Source organism: Schistocerca cancellata, chromosome 8 (genome assembly GCF_023864275.1).
Source record: "Schistocerca cancellata isolate TAMUIC-IGC-003103 chromosome 8, iqSchCanc2.1, whole genome shotgun sequence".
NCBI classification, from domain to species: domain Eukaryota; kingdom Metazoa; phylum Arthropoda; class Insecta; order Orthoptera; family Acrididae; genus Schistocerca; species Schistocerca cancellata.
In genome coordinates this window covers 362,770,055-362,782,743 of record NC_064633.1, presented here as the reverse complement: position 1 = coordinate 362,782,743, position 12,689 = coordinate 362,770,055, and the positions used below count along the sequence as shown (strand labels likewise).

The window sequence follows — 12,689 nt, the reverse complement described above, 5'->3', positions numbered from 1 at the left end:
ATCGTTTTTTTTTGCACGATAACGCCCGTCCTCACTCTGCTCGCAGAACAACGGCCCTTCTTGAGTCCTTCAAGTGGGACGTTATCAACCATCCACCTTACAGCCCAGACCTGGCGCCAAGTGATTATCACCGCTTCGTGCATTTGAAGAAATGGCTCGGGTCACAGAGGTTTGATGACGACGAAGAGCTCAAAGATGCGGTCACAGGCTGGCTCCAGGCACAAGCGGGTGATTTTTATGCAGAAGGAATTTCAAAGCTTGTGAAGAGATACGATAAGTGCCTCAATCGCTATGGAGACTATGTAGAAAAATAGTGCAAAGATGTAGTTGTAAGATGTATATATTAAAATATTTTTATTTAACTTGGTGTATTTTTTTAAATCAACCGGAGGTTACTTTCTGAACGGCCCTCGTATTTCTTAAACGCGAAATTTAAAAGTTCAGCTTTCCGTTTGCTATCTCCTATTACCACACCAAACTGCTCAAGGAATGGCTCTACTGAAGTTTTTCGACTCGCTCAGCGATTGTACGAAGGACCAGAATTTCCTCGGCAAGATCTTTTGCTCCATCTTTTTAGAGACGCACGAATCTCTGGCAACCTTGCCTTATCATTTGTACGTTCTCTTTCGAAAGGAGAATGCAACAGTCTTTGCTTCCCAGCATTTTCCGAATTTCGCTGTTAACACACAGTGGTTCTTTTCCGTCCTTAATGCCCTTACTCGGTACGTATTTCCTCAGAGCACGGTTTACAATTCGTTTATATTTTGCCCATAATTCCTCATGTCCATCATACTGGAACTAAATGAAGTCAAATCATTGTCTAAGAAGGATGCAATAAATGCTTATCTGCTCTTTCCAGCAGAAATACTCTCCTAGCCTCCTTGCTTGATTTATTAACTTTAGTAACTATAGTCTATGACATCATGGTCACTAATCCCTGTCTCTAGACTGACGCCGTCAGGAAGGTCAGGCCTGTTTGTAGTTAGGACTAAAATATTTATACTGTGTGTGGGCTCTCTGCTCAAGATAGTTTTCGGAAAACTGTGTTCAAAAGTACTACGTAAGACCTGCAATGAATCCGTATACGTTCCAGTCTGATCGGTAGGTTAAAGCCGTCTCCAACCAAAATTACACGATCAGGCTATTTACGTGCTACTGACCGTAAACTTTCTTTGAATGACACACTGCCATGGCGGAAACGGGTGATGGTAAAAGCATCCAACAGCTAACTTTATTTTGCCTAGACCTGGTATACGCAACCAGATGACTTCACAAATTAGATCTCAATAGGGACAACATTTTTGTCATCTGCAATGAACAATTCCCCTCTATGGCGTCTAATCTGCCTTTTCGATGTACTTTCCAGAATCGCTAAATATTTCAGAGCTTCCTCTATTTCGGGTTTCATTCAGCTCTCGGTCCCGAGAAATTCTCTGGAAGGCAGTAAATTCGGGAACCTTCTTACTAATACTTCTACAATTTGCTGACAAAAATTTTGACAGCCTGTGTGTCTTTACCTCGAACGCGGTCTGATTTCGCTATATGCGTGTTGTTTGGCAAGTGTTCATCAGAGTAATTAAAACTACCCTCTAGCCTAAAAACCCCAATTACACTCAGCAAGTACTCCGCTACTGAGCAGCTCTTTCCTTTGTGTAGTGCACCCCTGACCTATCAACGGACGTCCTACAATTCCCCACGCGATAAAGCAGGTCCAGAAATCTGCAGCTAATTCCGTCACAGAGTCGACGACCGTCACAGAGTCGACGAAGCCTTCGATTGAGGCCCTCCACGCGGCTCCGAACGAAAAGACCCCGACCAATGCTGCACAAACTCTGCTTGCACACCGCGCGCGAGACCAAACAGCTTTCACCACTTCCGCCAGCTGCCTGTATGAAATGGGGATGGCCTCAGAACTCAAGCGACAGGCTTCGTTGGTGCCGGCGTGAGCCATAATTTGCAGTCGACTGGTCTTGCACACACTATAGCTGCAGGGAAGGCTGCTCTGATCAGCCCCCCCCCCCCTCCTCCCGGCAGACATACCGAGTGCACATTGGCGGCTTTCTCTCCGGCCCTGAACGCTATCTCCAAGGGACTGCTAATACGTCTGAAGTTGGAGCTCCCTATAACTAGCAAACCCTGCCCCCTCACATGAGGAATAGGCGAGACCAGAGACCCAGCCTTCACACTGGCCCACCGCCTCGAGCAACGCGAACGCTTCACCACCCGCCGCTCCCCCTGCGGTGAAGGGCCGATCCAACGCGTCGGGTGCACTGTAATGTGTCTCGGCAGCAGAGCCTGTGGGCGAAACAAGCGACACGTAACGCCGTCGGCACAAGGGCAGTGCATTCGAACGCTGAGCGCGCCGAGTTTCTGTCGTCACAGCCGTCGATTAGCACGCTAGGGAGTCTTTATAAACGCGTAGAGCAATATCTAGCATGTTAGATATTCTGAACGTGTGTTTAAACGTTGACCAGTGAGATGGCAGAACGCCACCTACGTCCCACGCAAGCCATCTCCTTTCTGTCGAGTCAAAAGGCGCTACGTTGTCTTTCAGATGAACCCCACATGTATGTATGCCGTTTTTGAGCACCAGTAAATTGGATCTCTCGAAAACATGTCGTTAATTGTATGACTCGTCATGATAAAATGACGAGGAAAGATATTCGTGGTTCAAGAAGTATTGTAACTTGCGTGTTACGACAGTATGCCGTTTGAAGGCAACGAACGGTGCATTGACGATCCGTCAAAAGCGCACTGTTCTTGGTACAATTTTTCATAAGTAAATTTAAGTTTGTAACATAGCTACGATTAAAGTTTTCAGGCGATGTAGGATGTTACGTATAATTAAATACTCGTGGTCGGTTTAGCGCATTGAGTAGCGCTACAGATACGCAAGGAAACGTGTGATATGTTGGTGGATCGCGTCCCACTATGGTCTTTTTTTTTACTAGCCCTTGCGCTTTTAATGGCTTTTCATACTTCCTTATTAGTTTAATATAAGACTATACTATAACAATCGATGGTACGTAAATGTAAATGTGCTCTTTTTGAGGAATGTGTGTGTGTGTGTGTGTGTGTGTGTGTGTTTTAATCTATTAGGCAGCTTGCACTACTTGCAGTAAGATATTTCGCTCTTTTATCTTTTAAGTTTTTTTATTTCATACGACGTAAATATTTTGCTACTGAATAGGTACAGAAATCAAGGAAGAATCTTTGGGTTTTACTAAAATGTGAGAATGATCAAATTTTACCTCATATGGAGAACTATTGTAAAGTTGTATCTCACTGTTAGTAAGGGAACTTTTCTAGGCCGATGTCCTTATTGACTGCACATTATAAAATCTTCGACTTTTAACATGTTCACGGATATATACTGTAAGTTTTTATTTGTGTATACTACAAACAGAACGTAGCATATGGACCAGGAAGGAAATGAACGTTTTAATAGAGCTAACATAGGAATTTGACGCTCGCCCATTTCGTAAACATTGTGATTTACGAGCCAGATAGAGCCACAAATGCCGCTGGAGCGCGTTGCGATCGCGTATACCACGTTGCGGCCCACGTACCGTATGCACGAGTAGCATCGTTACTGATCATTCAGCAGCACTTTGAAATCGTCACGCTCAACGTTGACTTTCAAAAGCAACGTCAGTGTGCCAACTGCTTAAGGTGTTCCATGCGACGCGCCTGATTCTCGAACACCGCTATACCCCTAGATAGCATCCTGATGACGGCTGACCGCAGCCGAAAGCGCACTCAGCTGTTCGCGAACTGCGGTCAGATGCTCCGGCGCCCGCACGCAGCACGCGAACACATCCTACCCATCCTAGCAGGGCTAACTACATAAACTATGAATGCACACAGAGAAACCTAGATATGCAACGCGCTACCCTCCTGACGCGTCAGAAACGGAGGCTGCCTCAATTAGCTGCGTAGTTAGCCGTTCAGAAAATATGCCAACTGTGCTATAGACTGCCTGACTACAAATCACAGTTACAAAAACGCTAGATTACACCTCTTAAATAGAAAACCGTGATCGAAATTTAAGAATTATACTACTAAGTAAACTCAGAAAAATGTAAATACTTAACTTGCCGATCTCCAGATGCGTCCCAGGCGACAGCTGGAGACTGAGTGACTGACGCTTACTATGCTGAAACGAACGGTCCCTAACTCTTCAAAACACACAAATAACTATTGCTCTACAGACTGCCTGAATTTGTGCTTACTGTTACAAGACGCGAGATTATATGTGAATACAATCATTGCGCTTCAAACATAATCCACTGGTTAATTTATGTACATTCTCAACAGCAAGGGTCCTGAAACACTGCCTTGGGTTGCACCTGAACTTACGATTTAAGACTGTTCTCCATTAAGAATGATGTGTTCTGTTAGATTTTCCAGAAACTCTTCAACCATAAAGCTGTTGTGTACACTAACCGACAGTGCTCATCCGACTGAAATCATTCCGCAAAGCAAGGAACACGATTATTAAGCTGTTCACTGGTATATGTTGCCCCTGGATCTCATGTTATACGAACAGAATGAGTTGAGTAGCGCGATCTTCGCTTGCAGACCACGTCGATTCCTACAGATGAAATTTCACGACTGCAGAAAGGCCACAAATAAGCAAGCATAAAACGCGTTAAAAACTTCTACAATAGGCACTCCTTTAAACCGTGAATGACCTGCTCATTTTTCCAAACACTTTGAACGCTTCGTTCAACAGCGACCTACGGTAGGGCGCTGCCAGGAGAGGAGCAAGTTCTCTCGCATACGGTACTCTACGTGGTGTGAAATCTTGCACTATCCCACCGGGCCATGTCGCCTGTATTCAGTTTAGCGATTTTCATTTCTTTTCTAACCAGCGGTCACTTATTCCGACGTGACTTTGGCGTTCGTGCGACTATTGGAGCGATAAACCGTGGTACGATCTTGTCATCCTCCGTTTTAATTTGTTATGGTCAATGAGTGCCTGGACAGCTGTCCCTGATCCGTTTATGATTTTTAACACGACCAAAACCTCTTGGGATTTCCTTTCAGATCGGTAAAATTACTTTGGAACTCTCGGAAAGCTTCACGCATGGCTCCTTCGCACTAATTTTAGCTTTGTTGAGTTTTTGTTTGTTTACGTGGCTTTGGTTCAGTTGAAATGCACGGTCGTCGTTTCACAGACAAGAGAAATAAATACGTCACTGACCGACGCTGCGCCTATAGTTATTGCATTAGTAACAATTTTAACTCACCTAGCTTCCACTTCCAAACTACACGCTTATAGCGAACGAAAGGATTAAAACTAACTTTCAGTCGTTTAACCACCATTGTCGTTGTTAAAGAATGTTTTGGTGATATTTAAGAAATACCACCTACGTGCCAGAATACCTAGATTTAAACAGAAAAATAACAATGTTTCTAACAGCTTCACTGGACAGAAAAGGCTTCACAATTACTACTACTACTACTACTACTAATTCCATTGTCACTAAGGTCGATCTAACGGACAACAGTATCACATGCCGTCACTCCATTATTCAAGGAGCCAGTGCCCAGCGTTGAATCCGAAATGTCTCTTCCATTATACAAGAGAGATTTCGGATTCAACTCTAGGCACTGGTTTCTTGTATTCTTTTGAAATTTTTTTCCTGTCATCAGGAATCGAACCGGCTACCTCAGATCCGAGCGACACGGAACGAATATGAGTTTCCGACCTCGGGAACGGAGACGGGCTTTGATACAAGTGAATACTTACAACGAATTCAAAGTACGTATTCTTTCACGGGCAATACGTTACTGCGCCGTATTTCGCGTCTCAGATTACGCTGTACGTGCCCCTACAATAGGCCTGGTGAACCTGTTCTCGGGCCGGAGGAAGCCGCTGGTTCATCCTGGCAGTGTTCACCGAATTTATGACTATCGATGGTTGGATTATGATCTGAACAGTAACGCCATATTATAAAGTAATTAATGTTCTTTATGCCTATGAAAATCATGTTGACGTCATATACAGTCACTTGTTGGACAACAGATCGAAGTTAAGAATGACATGTGCAGTACTCGGCCACCCGCTTAACAGTTGTTAAATGAAGGCCCTTTGCGGCACATAGTCCAACAACACCCACAATTCTATAAATAGCCTACAGGAAATCACGCTTTTTTTGCACCAACCTTCAAGGCAGACATTCGTTTCCAGACAGAAATAGAAAACAAAAATGATAAACTGCTATGCATCGATTATTTTGCTAGTACAATGGTTACAGATCCATCAGCCTTGTCTATTCAGGGCAAGGAAAGTAAGAAAAATTGTTTAATTTCTGGTCGACGATGAGGTCATTAGATACTATGCAAGACCTCTGACTGGGGGAGAACTGGAAAATTAAATCGCCCGTGTGGTTTTCGAAAGAACCATCTCTGCATTCGCCTTGATTTGGAGAACCATGGCAAACTTGAACCTGAATGGTCCGACCGTGAAGGGAACCCAAAACTCAATTCTGGTGTGCTACTACCACAGCAACAACTAGCTCGATCCGAGATAGAAGCCAGGGTTACTCAAAAGAGCTGGTGGAATGAGGTGCTTGATTGACTATTAAAATGATTTCAGATATTTTAAAAACTAGGTATTTGAGAAGCTCAGAGCCTAAAAAAGTGACAGAACATACTTCGCTTTTCCAGACAATCTTCGAGGAAAACCACAACCCAAATGACACTGAAACCGAGTAAGATTATCAGAGACAGTAATAGTCTCTACAAATACTTAAAATATCTACATCCATACTCCGCAAGCTACCTGACTGTGGCGGAGGGTACCTTGAGTACCTCTATCGGTTCTCCCTTCTATTCCAGTCTCGTATTGTTCGTGGAAAGAAGGATTGTCGGTATGCCTCTATGTGGGCTCTAATCTCTCTGATTTTATCCTCATGGTCTCTTCGCGAGATATACGTAGGAGGGAGCAATATACTGCTTGACTCTTCGGTGAAGGTATGTTCTCGAAACTTCAACAAAAGCCCGTACCGAGCTACTGAGCGTCTCTCCTGCAGAGTCTTCCACTGGAGTTTGTTTATCTATCATTTCCGTAACGCTTTCGCAATTACTAAATGATCCTGTAATGAAGCGCGCTGCTCTCCGTTGGATCTTCTCTATCTCTTCTCTTCTATCAACCCTATCTGGTACGGATCCCAATCTGCCGAGCAGTATTCAAGCAGTGGGCGAAAACTGCCACGCACGAACAGTAATAATACAAGGGAAGAGTTTTTAACGAATTCACAGCACACACACCAAAAAGGTTTTCAAACGTACCTCGAAAACTCTTAATAAAAATTCAGAATTGGTGCCACATCGGACAAAAACAAAACGATGAACGAGTAAACTAGGCGGCTACAACACAAGTGCCTCACGGTGAGAGCGGCGACAGAAATTTACTTTCATATCCCGTTTTGAGTATGAAAATGTGTGGTCGAGGGCGGGTGAAGCGCGAAAGGTATGAAAAACAAGGTTCGTAAATTGCGTCCAAAAAAAACAAAACACACCAAAAACGCAGATGTAATATGCATAAACAGGAAGTGGAAAGTCCAATAAATTTGCTTCATCAAATCTTTGCTTTAAAACGTTTACCGGCTATAGTTGCATTCTGGAGAACCAGCATTCAAATTTCCGACCAGCTATCCAGATTTGGGTTTTCCGTGCTTTCCCTGAATCACTTAAGGCATATGCAGAGAGAGTTCCCTATCCGTGCATGTGTTCCGATCGAGTTCGGTGGTGCAGAGGCAAGACAGTGGACTTGCGTCAGGGAGGATGCCGGTTCAAGCCCTCGTTTTCCGTAGTTTCCCCTAATTCGCGCAAGGCACTTGTCTTGATGGTTCCTTTCCAAGGACAAAGCCTATTTCCTCCTTCATCCTCGGCCAATTCGAGTTTGAGCGCCGAAGGGAAGTTGTGACTTAGTCTTCTTGACCTTCCTTGCAACACGTCTCATGTCCTCTTAATAAACTGTCGAAATGCTTATATCGTGATTTTCCTCCGTTCGATACCTTTTGTACAAAGATTGAAGTGTGCGAGCGTGGCAAATGTATCAACGGTGATGCGATCAAAGGCATGATCTTCAGGTTTCAAGTGCTGGATTTTGACCACTGGAGTTGCATATCTGTTTTAAACGTTTTTGGAAGGCGACTATCAACAACAGTCAAGTAATGTATAAAAGTAGTATTCTGTGTACACTTGGTATTATTATGTTTGCTTCTAAAAGTCCTGTATCGTATACTGATCTACAGATTATTAAGTAATGTTGTGGCTTAAACCACTTTAACCCTTATACATGAGGGTGGCCCATGACAAACCGGTCGATATTTGGTTTTAAAATAAAAGCAGCTGATGGTCAAACATGCATTTTATGCATATCTGTTTCATGGCTCATACGAGCTCACCTTAAACAAAAACGCTAAGCAACTGCTATTGTTAATAATTAGTAACGGCCTCTTTGGCGAGGTCTTGACGTCTATGCTGTGAATTCATTTTCTGATCATCTCGTCGCAGTGTGTAGTGATCGTGCCTTCAAGGAAAATTACCCGAAGAGTTCAGATCCATCTATCGTTGGTGTCAAGTTCGGTCTTATTTCTTTCGCACTTTTACACTTACAAAACTTTACAATTTACTGCCTTATCGTATTATTGTCATCATCTTCTGTCTTCGGATATAGGCTAAGATAAGACAGGTCTGAGTTCAACATATTCTGTGTCTACTGATTCTTATTTTTAAAATGTCCGAAGAAACGAAATTCATTCGCAATTCGGGATCTTTCTGAAATTAGCTGCATTAGGTGAGACCATGTTACCTGTGACCCATGAAAATTTGTTACGGACCAGGAGTCGAACCTGGATTTCCTATTTGTCGCGCTCATCTCAACTCTGGCTATTCAAGCACGCTTCCACAACTGTCTACGACCCCATCGCTCGCAACTTTACTTGGATTCCCGCCACACGGTTTCAAGAAGGCAAGCTTATTCAGCGTTAGTATTGCGGTCGTTATTTTGCCCGTTGCTAATACTTATTTTTAAAAATGTCTGAAGCAACAGATGTTGGTGGTGACATTCTTGTTATAAATTTAGTACAGCCGCAAGATCATCAATAAAATACGAGGTTTGTCCGGAAAATACGTATAAAAGTTGAATAATGTCTTTATGTTACAAGTTGCAGTCACCGCCAGGTGGGACTACTGCTGTAATCAATCCCATCAACGCTCATTTCGAGTCAGAGCACTCTGCGTGAAGGTGGGAGTGTGCGGCAGCTTGTTGACAGTTACCCTTTTTCACCTGCCGTCGGCATGGAGCTCTCTGATTGAGGAACAGCGCGTCAACATCAAGTTTCTTGCAAAGCTAGGCAAGAATGGCCGTGAGATTGAGTGTTTGAAACAGGTTTACGGAGACTATTCTCTGAAGGAACCAACCGTGAACAAGTGGTTAAAAAGGTTCCGGGATGGCAGAGAAGTAGTGAGCGATGACCCTCGCCCAGGACGCCCGTCGACATCGAGTTCCGATGCAGATGTTGAACGAATTCGGGCTTGTGTTCTTAAAGACCGTAGATTGACAGACAGAATGATTGCTGACGAGCTGTCAATCTCCAAAACAATCGTTCACGAAATCCTGACACAAAAACTTGAAATGAAGAAATTGTGTGCGAAAATCGTACCGAAGCTCTTGACGCCAGAACAGAAAGGAAAGAGGGTTAAGTGCAGTGAGGCTTGGTTGGAAGCTGAGGAACGAGGGGACTTTCTCCACCGAGTCATCACTGGAGACGAGTCCTGGTTTTACGAATTCGATGTGGAGCTCAAATCTCAAAGCAAAGGTGTGGCCCCAGTTCGGCCGGAGTTGGGGAAAGGGGGAAGGTGGATCCTTCATCACGACAATGCGCCTGCTCTCACGTCGCTCGTTGTGCGCGAGTTTTTGGCCCGAAGCTCAATCACTGTGACAGACCACCCGCCTTATTCACCCGATTTAGCCCCGTGTTACTTCTTCATGTTCCCGAAATGTAAAATGGTGCTTCGGGGGCGGCACTTGGGAGATGTGGAAGCCATCATGGCGGAAACGACACGGCAACTGAACAACATCACAACTGAAGACTTTCAGCAATGTTATCAACAGTGGAAACGGCGTTGGCAGAAGTGTATCGCGTCTCAGGGCGAGTACTTTGAAGGAGACCATATTGTAATACCTGAATAATTGTAAAATTAAGTTATTATTCAACTTTTATACGTATTTTCCGGACAAACTTCGTATGTTTGTCTCCCTGAAACACTGTGGTGGGAATCCAAGTAAAAGTTGGGAGCGATGGGGTCGTAGGCAGTATGACATATGAGCGTTTGGATCGATCCTGGAAGCGCAGTTATGACGCGTGGAACTCTGGGTCGGTCGTGGAAGCGTGCTCGATAGCCGAAGTTGTTAAGGCTCGCGACAAGCGGGAAATTCGGGTTCGATTCCCGGCCTGACACATTTTCATGTGTTACCAATAGGTAACATCCCCATACCAAACGCAGCTGCCGGCCGTTGTGACCGAGCGGTTCTAGGCGATTCAGTCCAAAATCACGCGGCTGCTAAGGTCGCAGGTTCGAATCCTGCCTCGGGCATGGATGTGTGTGATGTCCTTAGGTTAGTAGGTTTTAAGTACTTCTAAGTCTAGGGGATTGATGACCTCAGATGTTAAGTCCCATTGTGCTTAAAGCCATTTGAACCATACCAAACGCAGCTAATGTCAGGAAGATTTCGCAATTACGAATGAATTTCCTGACTGTCTATTGATGTTCTCCTCAAAGCCTTAAAAAGCTTTATTTGAGATTCTAGTCTCCGACACACGCAAACCATGTTACTTCAAATTGTTTTTACAGATATGAGGAACCTCCTTTCCTACGTTTCCAACTGTCTTGGGAGTTCTTACAAATGCTCCACGTATTCTGTGGCATTTTACTTTTTTGTACTTGGCCTTTTCATAGGTTATGTCCCAGCCAAGAGACTGGAAACAAAACACTTGCTCCAATGTTTTACCATCGATAACTCATTTGTTCCTTTCCTACGACAGTCACTAACATAGTTTTGGTTGCTGAAATCTTTATAGCACATGCAAAGCTCAAGACGTGTAGCTTATTTACATTTCTATGAAATTTGTAGCTTTCTAATTTTATTCCCGAAGGAACATAGTCTTCCCGGTTTCTTGCCAAGGTCAAAACGACCTTATTTCATGATCTTATTGAGTTTATGAATGTTTTAAAAATTGACGAGGATATTTTACATCTCTTCCTAACGTCGTAATTCATCATCATCTGACTAAGTGGCTATGACGATTCTGATAATGGTATAAACACACAGGTGCGGAGGATGAAACAACGCTGAACAATCAAACAAGCAATATCGTTGCTGGACTTCACAATACTCGCACATTTTAAATCACGTCATCCCGAGTTGGAAGTCCATTGTTAAACCTAGTTAAGAAGAGCGGTATCTTACCTTTTTATGCCTAACGCAATACCAGCGTCTGTATCATCATCTTGGCGGACTACTACTCATGTTCATAATCTTTATGGTAAACTAATTCCATACACCTTGTCAGGTGTCCGTATCAGATTAGACATGTCAGTTCAGTTTCGTGTCATTCTCTTCACGACCCCCCCCCCCCCCCCCAACCTATCCCACCGTAGTAGAATTATTTGCGCCCGTTTCATGGAGAGATGAAACTCTTTCGCGTCCGCAAGTTCATTACCTCATAGTGGTACGCTACTCTCTTCCTTAGCACTAAAGGGTCTGCCGGGAAAGCAAAGCACAATTTCCTTTCTCGATGCTTCTGTGCTATCGAACATTTTGTTTACAATAGCTTTACTGTTACCGGTTGATAAGGCAGTATCTCAAATACTTTAACAACAATTAATAATAATAGTAGTAGTAGTAGTAGTAGTAGTAGTAATAAAAACGCCAGGGTCATTCCTCCTCTAAATGCGTCTAACTACACGCACACACACAGCCAAATTCTAAATTCACCTTTTTCTCAAATTGCAAACAAACCTTGGTGCATTACCAATACGCTATTTTAACACTCCTTTTGAAGTTAAAGTAGAATTACCGCCGCGAACATGCCCATTCTTTCCATGACAAAGCACCAGAGAAATTAGAAAGGTCCAAGATAAAAAAGGTACAACTTCCCTAAGTAACAAACACAATTTCGCAATTAACAGCCATTTAACTTTCAGGATTTAAATTACGCTAACTACCGTAAAATAATTTGTTCTTAATCTAGCTTGAGGGAGGGCGTGATAGTTTCGCACTAACGAAACAGTTAAGGCATCAGATACAGAAACAACACGGCCAGGATCCAATGTAAAGAGGGAATAACTGTCAACTAGGTAAATTTCACATACCGTATCGCACTCCGGCAGGCACTCAAACATGCAATACGTGGGAAAACTATTTAAAGAATTAATTCTATAAAACTTATACGAAGCAGTATAAGCTCCCTTAAAATTTCATTACATTTTTCGTGCACGTTGGGCCACTCCGCACTCTTAAGTGACGCACTAAAAATTGCCATTTTTCGACTTGTTTCACTTTCATTGCGGGGGTGCGATAGGCAGACCATAAAGTGTACTTCTGTGGCCGTTGGTGGTGAAAGTGCTATATGTTTAGGTTTGTTACTGTGATTGGAAGACCAGTGGCA

General features: G+C 43.5%; 1 protein-coding gene across 2 annotated transcripts in view; it reads right to left on the bottom strand.

Moving 5' to 3' along the window:
- LOC126095268 (ethanolamine kinase 1) overlaps window positions 1–12,689 on the bottom strand; it is a 183,057-nt gene that overhangs the window by 157,414 nt on the left and 12,954 nt on the right. The gene's annotated exons all lie outside the window — the stretch shown is intronic.